The 12,413-nt window shown below is 36.2% G+C and overlaps 1 long non-coding RNA gene across 3 annotated transcripts in view; it reads left to right on the forward strand.

The window, feature by feature from the left end:
• Nucleotides 1–12,413, forward strand: part of LOC107311761 (uncharacterized) — a 75,888-nt gene that overhangs the window by 42,765 nt on the left and 20,710 nt on the right. For 2 of the 3 annotated variants that reach the window (XR_014943105.1, XR_014943103.1), the window contains one exon: nt 10,120–10,323. This is a non-coding gene — a long non-coding RNA (uncharacterized LOC107311761). Of the gene's footprint in view, nt 1–10,119; nt 10,324–11,108; nt 11,238–12,413 lie in introns of those variants that run through there. The other variant, XR_014943106.1, reaches the window with a different exon arrangement.

The raw sequence follows: 12,413 nt of genomic DNA on the forward strand, positions 1-12,413 counted from the left end.
TACCGCAGATCTTGTATAGAGGTTAATGATTACGATAGCAATAGAGCCGATTTCCCCAGTTAACATCAGTTTTAAACTCTTCTCATACTGCCTTTTTATTTACATATTAAATATTTTCATTGCAAAAGTTACTTCAAGAGTATCTAAAACTGTTCAGGAGTATTTAAAGACAGGGGAAGAAAAACAGCACCTTCATTATGAAAAGGGATGGCTCTGACATTTAAAATGACAGCTGTAGTACCGAAACAGCTGGGGAATCTCAGGGTGAAATTTTTCAAGGTGGCAGCTCTATCTCAGGAGAAATGTCTTGTGAATGTCTCTATAGAAATAGTTGCAATTTAGCCTTAAAGTGGTGTGATTTTCACATGTGCAGTAATATTTTATTAATGGTGTCTTCCCCAAGTTCTCTGGAAGAAAAGTTGTCTAAGCCTCACCTTACATATCTGAAGTGGTTTCTGCAGGATGTGCACCTGGGATGTGCAAGAGTCCTGGTGTCATTTACTGCTGCTTGTAATTTGTAAAATGATGGGCTTCCTCTTGACGGTGCATAACAAGAATATTTATGCCCCAAGAAATCAGGCAGTTCTATTGTTGAGGATTTAGGTACTATCAGTTTTCTCTGTTTTCCTTTTCTTGAAAAGAGAGCTCTGACCAAACTGGACTGAGAAATTCTGCAGTTAACCTTGCGTGGAAATGAAGATGATCCAGCAAGGACTTAGAGCAGCCACAGAGCTGCATGAGCATGTCAGCTCTGGCACTGGCCTCATGTTTGGTCCTCCTCTGTGTGCATCAAACTTGTCTGGTGCCTCAGCCATTCAGCCTGTCCAAACCTATTTGAATTTTATGAAGAAGTTGCTGAGAAGTCTTGCTGCAGTACTCCCTGAAGGAGCTGCAGTGATGAAGAAGGACCAGGGAAAACCCATGTCCTCCTGAATACCTCAGCCTTGCTCCTGAGGCATAGTGAAATTCATGCAGTACTAATGGAATGTCTTTCCACAGAGCACCTTAGCACCTGAGTCAGGCTGTGTCCAGAATGGTGTTGTCCAGCAGCATATAATAACTAAGGTGACATATTTCATTACTGTTTACTGGTTACTGTGCTGCAAAAGTCTGGAATAAAACTTAAGAGTTGTTCCCTTAGCGATCAGTGTAGTCTTACCAGTATTGTGCCTCCACACCATTTTGTGTAACAGGAAATTTCAGTAGCCGTAAAATGGTGTCAGCAAATAAAATGTGCTCTGTGACTTTTTTCCTAAACAACATATTACCCTGCTTTATTTATAGCAAAGTCATTCTCTGACTGCTTAAGACTAGGTGAATTTGTAGAAAAGTTGTTTTAAATACTATCTACAGCCTGAACATATGCGAACAGGAAGAAATATATTACCAATGAAACAGTAGTACTTGCTGAAGTTGCTTTTAATGTTCTCATTTTGGATTAGTTTGCTGAAAGAAGCACTGTAGAAATCTGACTTAACGCTGTGCAATGCAAACTCATTTTTGCAGCCAATTTTGGAAATGTAACGAGAAATTTGAAAATACTTGATTCTTATGATAATATTAATTTTTAAACACAAATTCATTTAAAACAATTAAAATTGTACATAATGCTGGTAAGCAGTTGATGATTTCAATTATCATAGTATTTGATATTTTTTTAATATGTTATTTCTGTAATGAAATCTTTAAGAATTTAGCTCAATCAAGGGCTGAGGGATGAAGCCCTACTTTCATGCTGTAGGTGAAGGACTCTTAAATCAGTCTCTGGAGTTATTTAACTGTCACCAATTACTCCTGCATTGTAAACAATCAAAGTGCTTGTATCTGCAGGCAGTAGATAACGTGCAAATCAAATAGATCAGCTCTGCCCAGATCCTTGAAGAGATTGTCCTGTCAACTAAAACAAGAATAAAAGATGTGATTGTAAATAACATTTGTGGGACAAGCGGGTTGCTAACATTCATTTAAAAAATAAATAAAGAGCCACCTGTAGCAAGCGGCTCACATTAATTGAACATCCAGCAGAAAGCAGAGCCTTAAGAAAATTCCAAGCATGTTTATGTTCAATTAGTTTTTTTTCTTATTTTTTTAAGTTATGGTTTGCTGCCTTCTGGTGCAAGGTTTTCTTCTGTCTGTTCCTTGCAGTGAGGTGTAGCACATACCTCTGTCCTTTCACAGGCTTTAGAAAACTGCAGTGGGACTTCTTTAAGTAATGAAGTGACTGAACTGAGAGATAGTACTACAGTTTTTTACCTACATAAGGGTTGTGTATACGGACCACGGGGATTTTATTTTAATACTAGAATTATTCAGATTAGTATGTCCAGATAAATTGTGTTTTTTACCTATCATGAACAACTTTGTTTCTCTGGTTTTATTTCTTGTTACTAAAGATAATGCGGAAAAAGAAACAAGTCATTACCTATTATTTTTGATTGTTGACGTGTTTCTATTGCAATCTATTTAATGAACAGGACAAGAAAACTGAAGTTGTAATACTATTTGGCATGGCATCAACTACTACTCCTAATATCAGTTTTAGTGACCTTCAGACTTATTTAATACTGCTGCACTGAAGTTATTAGAGCTTTGACAATTTGACTGATAGAGTACAAGAAAATATCCCAGAATTGTCATATGATGAAAGATATTTTTCATTCAGAATCCTAGGCTGAACCTGCTGTATGTCCATGGTTGTGTTCATAGGTCAGGTAAGCACTGAGCCTTTTTCTTTTATTTCAAGGGAATGAGAGGAAGGCTGCGGCAATTTCTTTATATTCAGTTTTGACAAAAATATTTGGTAAACAAACTAGCTGGAGAGAGAAGAGCAAAGCTGTTAAACGTCATTTTCTTGTATCGACTCTTTTCTTTTTTTCTCCTAAAGATAGCTATTTAGTGCATTAGTGGATTTCTTTGCCCTTCCAGACTGGCTTCCTGTAGGTTTTACTGTGAAGTAGCAGGTGTACAATTCCAAAGTGTCTTTACAAGTGGCTCAGCAGGGCTTCCTATGCCATACATCCACTGGAGACAGCTCATCTGTTTAATCCTTATGTTTTAGTCAACCTTTCTTATTATGCGGACAGAGCTCCCATGCTCAGCTGGATTTTGACTCTCAGAATGAATTGATGGAGCTCTTTGATCTTTGCTGTGTATTGCATCTGTTTCATCTTTCATCTTAATGCATGATCTTCCTAACTCCTCGCTGGTGATTTATTTATTTATTTATTATTTATTTTCCACTTGAGTTCATCAGTTTTACTTTGTTCCTTCTGACATGCCTTTTTACATACTATGAAATTGTTTGTAGAACTTTAACTTAATCACAGTTAAGTTGGTATAGGTGTTTAAAAACATGGGCAAAAATCTAGCCAGCAGGTTTTATTTAGGGCTGGCATATAGCATTCCATAGACTTGATCAGAATTGTTACACTAAATTTATTAACTTTTTACAAACTTGCAGATTTTTGTTCCTGTGGGAATTATCAAAGAATAAAAGGATGTCACAGTATATACTTTTGGAATAGGCTGTTAATGGGTATCGAAATCTGAACTACAGCACTGCTGGGCAGTGCCAATATAAAGCAGTACTTTCTTGAACTGTAGCCTAACACGTGAGCATATGTTGAAGTTCATGCCTGCTAGGGGCACTGTCTAAATTTCTGTTCAAAATTAGCACCTCCTTAGGTACCATAAAGCAGGGATAAATTGTGTGCTTATTCTGCTTCAGGCAGTTTTGATTAAACCTATTCAAAACTCTAGGTGTTTTTTTAAGTGGAAAGTTACTGTTAACTTACCTCCACTTTAACTATGATAACTGGTGATGAATTCCCCTTTTCCAAATGAAACCTGGAAAGGGGCAATTTAGATGATATTTTTTAGCTTAAAGTAATACTATCAACAAAGCATTTTGTAATGGTATATTTGATTCCAGCATTTATGCAAGAAAGCTTAAGTTCCCTTCTCAAAAAGATTTAAATCGGTGTTCCATTTTTGAGTGACAGTAGCAATTTAATTCCCCTAGTGATCATTAATGCTAAAGTGGCAAGCACATTTTCAAGTGAGCGAAGAGCATTTGGTCTGAAACAGCTAAAATCTCGAGGAGTCTTTGCTCATAAGGGTTTGATATATTTCACTGCAGTGCAGCATCTTTAATATATGGTGTTGCACAAGGCTATTTCTTGTTTTCATCCATAAGATGGTCATATTTTTGGCTTAAAAATGCTTAGGGAGTAGGCATCATTTGGGTGCTTTTGTTTTTTTGTTTTGTTTTGTTTTGTTTGTTCTTCCACAGGAGAGGGCTTCTCATGTGAAACTTTTGCTTCCCTGTGTGGTGAAGCCTAGGGCAGTTGACTGTTGTGCGCTGAAGAAACTCAAGGAACTTTCATGTGGAACTGGAAAGGGATCCTTGAGTGATACTTTTTTGGTCAACTAACTATGATCATTTTGGTCACGTTGCACAGGAGTCCTTTGATATTTTCCTGCAAATGCAATCTTTTAAAGTGGAGAGAAAGAAGTATTTTTTTCCTTTTGAGCCTGCTAGGATTTATTTAAAAAGAGCACACAACCATGTAGATTGAACTTGAACTTCCAGGAGATTAGAGTATCCATGCTGTTCTGGTGGCTTTGAAAACTTTAGTGACGTATCAAACAGACATGCATTCCTTACCACAAGAATTTACAATGTTTGTTTTGGAATTAGTCTAAAAAATGAGTAATGTTAGGCTTTGTTTCACAGAGACAAAGATAGATAGGAATGTATATCATGATAATTTCCATAATGAAACATCAAAAGACCTTGATGTAGTACAATGCAATTACATCTGCTGCAAGAAAGTGTATTTGTTGTCTATTATAATAAATATCATTATTCCTCCTGACTATTTCTCTTACTGTTGTACTTTCTTTTAGCAACTGCTTGATGTAAGACTCTGTAAGAGCTTGCTATCCTGAGATTTTGATGAATATGGTTGCACGGTTGGCCATCTTGTCTTCTATTTAAAATTATTATTTTATTTTCTCTCTGGAGTTACAGCTTTTTAACTGTTCTGAAATTAATCAGGTGTAAAGCATTCTCTGTCAGAAAATTAAGTAATTGTATTGAAAGCATCTCATTATAGCAATCTGAAAAATTAATGAAATCCCGAATGCTCATGTTGGATAGTTTCATGATTTGAGACCTACCTTTGGAAAATCCAGACCCAAAGCGTAACTATAGCGACCACTTTACTTTTATTTAAATAATGATTTATAGACAGGCAATAAATAAAAATACTACCTGTCATGTATTTTAGATTATTTTGCTTTGTTTGGAACACTACACGTTGGACAGGCTATGTCTGTAAGGTAGAGTTTGATTCAGCTACATTTATGTATTTTACATTTTTGTACAGAAAAAAATGGATACTTTAGAATACTCCAGTTGTCTTCAGAGCAAGCATTTGTTTAATTCAGATGTCATTTCACTCTGTGTTTCCGTGTGTCTGTCTGCCATCCCATAAGGATAATGAAATTCATTACAGTTTAGTGCAAGTAGGAACATTTTGCTTTAGAAAAGGTTTTTTAAGTGCAAAATTGGGAAGGAATTTCTGCACACTACTTTCTCGCAAAATGGTGCCTTCAGGGAAGAGCTACTGCCAGCTTCTGGAGCCCCGGGGCTCCGTTGTCTCACTTGACCTAATGAGGCCCTCGTTCAGAAGTTGCTCTGTATATGGGAAAAAAAATATATCTTTCTGTTAAGACAATGCAAGACTTTCTTGCCTTGTCTTACAGAGTGATGGAATGGTACTAACAAAATTCTTTAATCCAGAATTGTGCAATGTTGGCATTCTGAATGTGAGTGAATGATTTGCTTTCTTTTTAATTTTCAGTTGTTATTGTTCAATAAGATAGAATTAATTTGGTAGATTTCATTTTACTCTTGGCTTCCTATTCACATGAGTTTTGCTAATTGCCAGGTATGTAACATATTTCACTGGATTCTTGGTCTGATATTTTTATTATTATTATATTTTATTTTATTTTTGTCATTCTTTGTCACAGAAGTTGCTGAATGTGTTGTGTTAAGTCATCCCGACATTTGTTCTATTAAGTAAGTCTCATCATGGATAGGCAGTAGTTGGGAAATTACACTGGGAAAAACTGCTCTGTGTATGCAATTGTGTTTTTTCTTGGGTATGTGCTACTGAACTTTGTTAAAGATGAGATGTTTAGCTGGGTGTGGGTGACTCAATATAGCTGAAAGAAAAATTAGCTTTGGGGCTTACCTAAGAGCTGTTTAGAGCAGAAGTCCTCAGCTCATATGTGCCGATCATGCAACAGAAGGAGAAAACTGAATCTGTTGATCACAATGATGATTGAGAAAAAAAAGAGGTTGCTGTCCCTTTTCTTCCTTGATCAATTCATGTAGTGTAGGAAAGGTCATTTTTCTTACAACTTGTTAATATTTCACTTTAGTTCATTCTGTTCTAAGAACTGACACAACATGTGGCCTCTTCACATCTGCCTAGAGGAGCTTCCCCCTGGAGAAGCTACACATGACCATTGCAGACATTGTTCATTGCTGCGAAACTTTACGTTTTCATTCCATTTTATGTGCAATATGTGCAATTTATGACAAAGGCTGATTCTTGATTTGCAGTGCTAAAAATACAGTAAAATAAATCCATGGCTATTTTTGATGAGTATGACATGCCAAAATGAGAAATTATACCAGAAGCTCTCTGTCTGTAGCTACATATGTTCTTTCTTGGAATTAAGAGGGAATCAATCAGTGGGTGAAGGGATTTGTGGGTTGATGCATAACTGAGCATCTGAAGTTCTCGATTTCATGAAGAGGTTCACTGCAGGAGGACACTGTGTTTCATATGCTTGCTCTGCCATGTGTGTGATTCCTTAAGCTAGCCAGCCAGCATCTGTGCAGTGTCCTGCTCTGAGTTTATGTACTTGTATTTGGCCTTAATTTCTGTGTTCTTGTTGCCAAATGTGCAGACTCTATTAATTGGAAGCCACTGAACATTAAAAAATAATTTAAAAGCCCACTTCCCTGCAAGGTGAAGAATATTCCTTTCATTAAGCTGTCCATTATTTTAAATGTATAATTTACATATGTATTTCCACTTAAGATTTTTAAAGAAGTACTGAATTGAAGATGTGCAAGAGTACAAATGGAAGGTTTATCAGGCTGACATTTTTAAGGTTTACATAATTTAAAAAGTCAGCTAATGTCAGTCTGAGACTGTGCAATATAATTGTTGTGGTTTATCAAAACATTTCAGAATATTCTTACAGGTGTAATTCATGTTATTGGGTACATCTCCCATAAATTTTGCCAACTCTGGTGCTTTTTTTTTTTACCTTAGCCAATTCATAGATTAATAGAATAATTCAGTTTCTAAGAGACCTCAGGAGGTCAACTAGTCCAGGGTCCAGCTCAAACAGGGTTAATAATAAATTCAGATCAATTTAGCAGCCTTCGTTATTACTAACAGAGAGAACAGTACTTCAATGGACCAGTCATTCCACTGATGGCTAGGTATGGAAATACAGAAATAATTCTTGCCTGGTAGATCTCTGTCATGCCTGTATCCCTCATCCTGGGTGTGATAGAGGAGAGCACAGATGACCAGCCTAAAAGCTAAGAGTAGAGTAGGTGAGACTTATTCTATGTCTTTCCACAGTGTCCTCTGAAGTAAGGAGAAAAAAAGCATGAGAGAAAAGCCTGATGTGTTTGCTGAAAAATTGAAAATGTACAAATGTAAGTGCTTCTCAGGCACCAGATTTTATCCTTCTTTCATGCTGCAATTCAGACTTTCAATTTGGATGTGTTAGAGACCATCCTATTTGTTTCCCAGCTGTGCCAGCTCAGATCTGCTCTGTCAGCCTAGAAACATAGTCAGGTCCATGCTGGTCACTGGCTCGAGATACTGCTATGGGAAAACTTACATATATTATGGTTTGATTCACCTTCTGGAATCAGTTTTTACTGAGCCTCCTATTCCTGAGTACTTTCTAAGACTCCCTCATTTGCTATACACAATGATTTCGCCTTGCCTTACACTCTGTCAGGATATTAGGAACAAGACAACTTCTTCATTTTTACAGGCTGTCTAAAAAACCAAGATCTGATTTGGGTACAGCAATTGAAATGAGAAAGAATAATGTATAATGGTCTTCCTTAACTTCTGAGTAAAATTTGCTTTGTTGTAAATATTTTTACAAAATAGTCATTCTAGTTGGGCTAGGACTGATCTTTCCAACAGTTCTAACAGTTTCTGCCGTAAAATTGATGACAGTAGGGTATGAAAGTACTTGAGCTAGATCTCAACTTCTTAACAACTCGAGTTTAGGTAGCAGAGCAGAACTGGTGCAGTCTTCAGTATCTGACCGAGAAGCTGAGATAATATTTGATTAGTGACTTAAAATGACTGGATGGATGGCATTACATTTGAGGATGACATTTATTTTCCTGCCCTCATCCTTTTCAACACATATAAGCAAGCAATTAGTTGTGTTTTGACCAGTAACAAATATCATAACCGTTCTTGTATATGGCTTTGTAAGCTTTCTAAATGAGACAGTTCCATGAAAGAAAAATTTAACTTGGAAAGACAAAGCTGATTCTGGCAACACTGTAATTTTAAGGAGTGCAGTCAAATATAATCGATACTCCCACAAGATGTTGATTTCTGACTGTTGCTATTTCGTTTGGTTTGCAAGAAAGTGTGAAAATTTTATCTGACTTTCATGTGATAACCTTCAAGAAAAAATCTATTGTTTTCAACTGATTTGTTAAAAAACAAGGTCTTTCTTGTTCATTTGTTTTTGTGTTTTGTTTTTTTTTTGTTTTTTTAATACTTAAAGTTAAGATGACACAAATGAGTATGTGAAGTATTGCTGGGTAGAAATTTTAATTTGAAACTAGCCTTTAAACTGAAGTAAATGTAGGATCACATTTCCTGACAATATGTGGCTTTAGAAAAGGGACCGTTAGTCCAAGTGCTATGGTAACTAGAGTAACACAAATTAAAAAGTGGACATAAAATTTTTGCAAGTTCTTATATGTTAGTATTAGTTGACAACCGCACTTAGCTTTAATTAGTTAAATGGAATTATCAGAAGGCATTTCAAAATTATCAAGTTTTGTGCTGGAATGCTGGGCTGTGATGGTATTTCTGCTACTGCAATATTTTTTCTACTTTATATCAATTACCTTACAGTACTTTGTTGTGCATTTGGTTTATATACGGAAAAAAAGGAGAAGTCTTGAACCACCAACACAAGATCGTCAGACGTTCCAGTGAACAAAAAGATGAAGCATTGTTTTTTAGTGCAATGCTGAAATTGTCTATTGGCTTATATTTCATTAGCACGTTTTTATATTTTGAGTGCATAACATCTTTGTGTTTTTAACCATCTCAATGTGTAGGCTTTGCTAGTTGGAATTTATAGACTATCAGACTTGTTGAGAGGAAGATGTATACAGAGAAGCCTTTAATGGTAGCTAACTGCTTCTATGGGCCCAATTAAGACTACCCAACTGTGAAACTCAGTCTCTGGAGTATCAGTGCAGTAGGCTTGCCTGGATTTTTTGAGATGGAGGGGACGGAGGTCTGGAATAAGGAAATATCCACAGAAGCCGTGCAGAAAAAAAAAAAATACTTTAAGAATGGGGATAAAAGAAAGCCAAACCTCATAGAAACAGAACAGTGACCAAGTGTCAAACTTTTAGTATGTGGTATTAAATAAGGTCTGGGGTCAGCTTTATGTATGTGCCATATTCTGGACTGGAGGCTGTAGTAGCTGTGCCTGGGATCTGGATGTGTTGTTGGTCCAAAATCAATCTTGTCGTTCCTCAGACGCAATGAGAGATAATAAGTACTATTCACCTGATTGCCTTCCTGCTCTGAGACAGCTGGTGACGCTTGTCTTCCTGATAACCAGGAGTTTCAGATCTAAGGCAGGGATAAAGAAATGCTGGGAGCTTGCTGAATCTAAATTTGACAGTCGATGGCTGTGTAGAGGGTCAGGAGGGATAGAATCTCTGACACGCATAAGAAAGGAACAAAATTTATCTGCTCTGGTTGCAATGATTAGATGTCTCTTTGTCTGGCTTTCTTACAGTGGATGATTGATTGTACCCGCCAGCTGGCTAATATCATAATTAACAAAGTTGCTACCATGTCTGAGAAGTTTAATCGAAAAAATTGCTGGCAGTATGATACCATTGTCACAGAGATCACAAGCCCTGCAGTGTCGACTTTTGTACTGTTGGAGCCACAGGACTATGTAGATGTGCAGAGAAGTCGTTCGCTGGGATAACTAAAGGTATGTTCCTTTCCCCATACCTTTCTCCTGTGTCTGTGCACTTGAAAAATGTAGTGAATGGGTCTTTGATGGTATCTTTCATTTCAAGGTGGCACATGAAGCTATTCTGTTGTATTTTAAAGCATTGGCAATGGCAATTTTGAATGTTTTATCAGTGCATCAAAAGGTAGATAGCCAAAACTGTAGTTCAATACTACTCACCTTTTTGAGGTGTTCTTTGCTGTCTTGTCAGATGGTTTTTGAAAAAATACAGATGAAATATTTTTCGTAGATACTTTTCTCAGTCGTAGGAATTATAAATGCTGTTGACAGCCTATTTTGTAGGAAATTGTACTTCAATTCGGTTTTTGTTTCGTAATGCTTCTTTTCACTCAGTTCTTCAAGTCAGAAAGCAGCTTGAAAGGCAGAAGAAGGAAAACCCTGTATGCTTGCATTTTTAATTCACTGTTAAGATATCCTGTTAAAATATTCTCCTTTAAATATACATATTTGTGTGTGCATTTGAAATGCAAGCAGCATCAGTTCCATCAGCTAGAAAGCCTCTTCATAGCACTTTTATAAAACATTGCTTGAGAATGTTACATATTCCTTTTGCATGTTTCTGTAGTTTTCCAAGTTAAAAATGACTCCACTGAGCTCATCTTCTCTGCGGTTGTATTTTACGTGTGTGTGTGTGTGTGTGTGTGTGTGTGTGTGTACGCGCTCTGCGTGGTAGTTCAGTTATGCTCTGGAGTATGTGTTGGAAATGCCAGCCTGACATATTGCTAATGAGTGTGCATATTGACAGTGACGGGGGCGTGTGTCTGTCTGTGTGCCATATATTAAAACAAAAAGAGGAGGGAGACGGAGACAGAGAAAGACAGAGACACAGAAGGAAATATTGGGATGGGAAAGAACAGTTTATTTACATTACGGTATGTCAAAATGTTATTGTGGCTAAAAATCCATTTTAAATAGAAATGACAATTTCTATATGACAATTCCTTCTCTCTCTCACAGGAGTTAATATGACCATGGTGAGAGTAAGCAAAAAACATTTGTTTGAGTATTAATGGGGTTTATTTGCTCTAATAATGATATCTATTTTGTGCTAGATTCTAAAATTTGGGAATGAATTCTTTGCAATGTGTTTCAGTTCTGTAATAAGATCTCCCTAAGTTTTCTGTTGCTCTTCTTTGTGTCTTTACAGGTAAAATAGTTTTGAGCATTCAGATCAAATTGTTGCAGTAGATGTTCGAAGGAATGCTTTGCTGTATAGCTAACACAGTTGATGTTTATTTAAAAACAACATATTTGGGAGATGTACTCTTTTCTATTTTACAATTTACTGTTTTGACTTAAATAACTGTATAGCTTTGAACTGATGCAAATGTCATAGCAATTTCAAACTAATCTTGGCTTATGTTTTTGGGAGAGAATTTTCAATTCTCAGTCACTTTAATTTCAGATAAATTATTATCAAGTAGTAGACCAAAATGGAAGTGCCAACCGAAGCCTTTATTATTATTTCTTTATTTGCTAATAGTCTGTGCCTTAAAAGACAGTTCTGTTCAGAGGAAGAAATACTTTTTTTCCAGGCCATAAAAATATTTCTATAATCATGTTTATTGCTACCATCAGTAACATACTCCAGGTTTTAACTTAGCCTACTAAATCTGCTCTGCTTTTCAAGAGGTGCTAAGCAAAATTTAAAAATCGATATTTTATTTTGAATGGATAATGCTGAGAACAGTAGCAAAATAGATTAGTATTGTAATTGCAGACAATAGGGAAGATTAAGTTACTAAAACAGTATATTGTTGTTCTAAACTAAACCCTGTAATATTTGATGTAATTGAGACTGTGCATTGTTAGAACTCAGTTGGAGTATCAAACGGTTGTGAGGATTAGAGCAGACAACTAAAGCAATGTCAGATAGATGTGGCTGGATTTTAACAGGATTATCTTCTGAGATGTGTAGAAATGAGCTCTTGTAATAGTTTCAGAGGAATTAATAATTTTAGTAAAATGTTAATGGCAGATGTGCTAATATAAAGAGTTAGAAGATTAGCGATGCATTCTTTTGCATGGAAATAAGAATATAATAAATG

Source organism: Coturnix japonica, chromosome 1, assembly GCF_054131305.1.
Source record: "Coturnix japonica strain WE chromosome 1, WE-NBRP24, whole genome shotgun sequence".
Taxonomy (NCBI): Eukaryota; Metazoa; Chordata; class Aves; order Galliformes; family Phasianidae; genus Coturnix; species Coturnix japonica.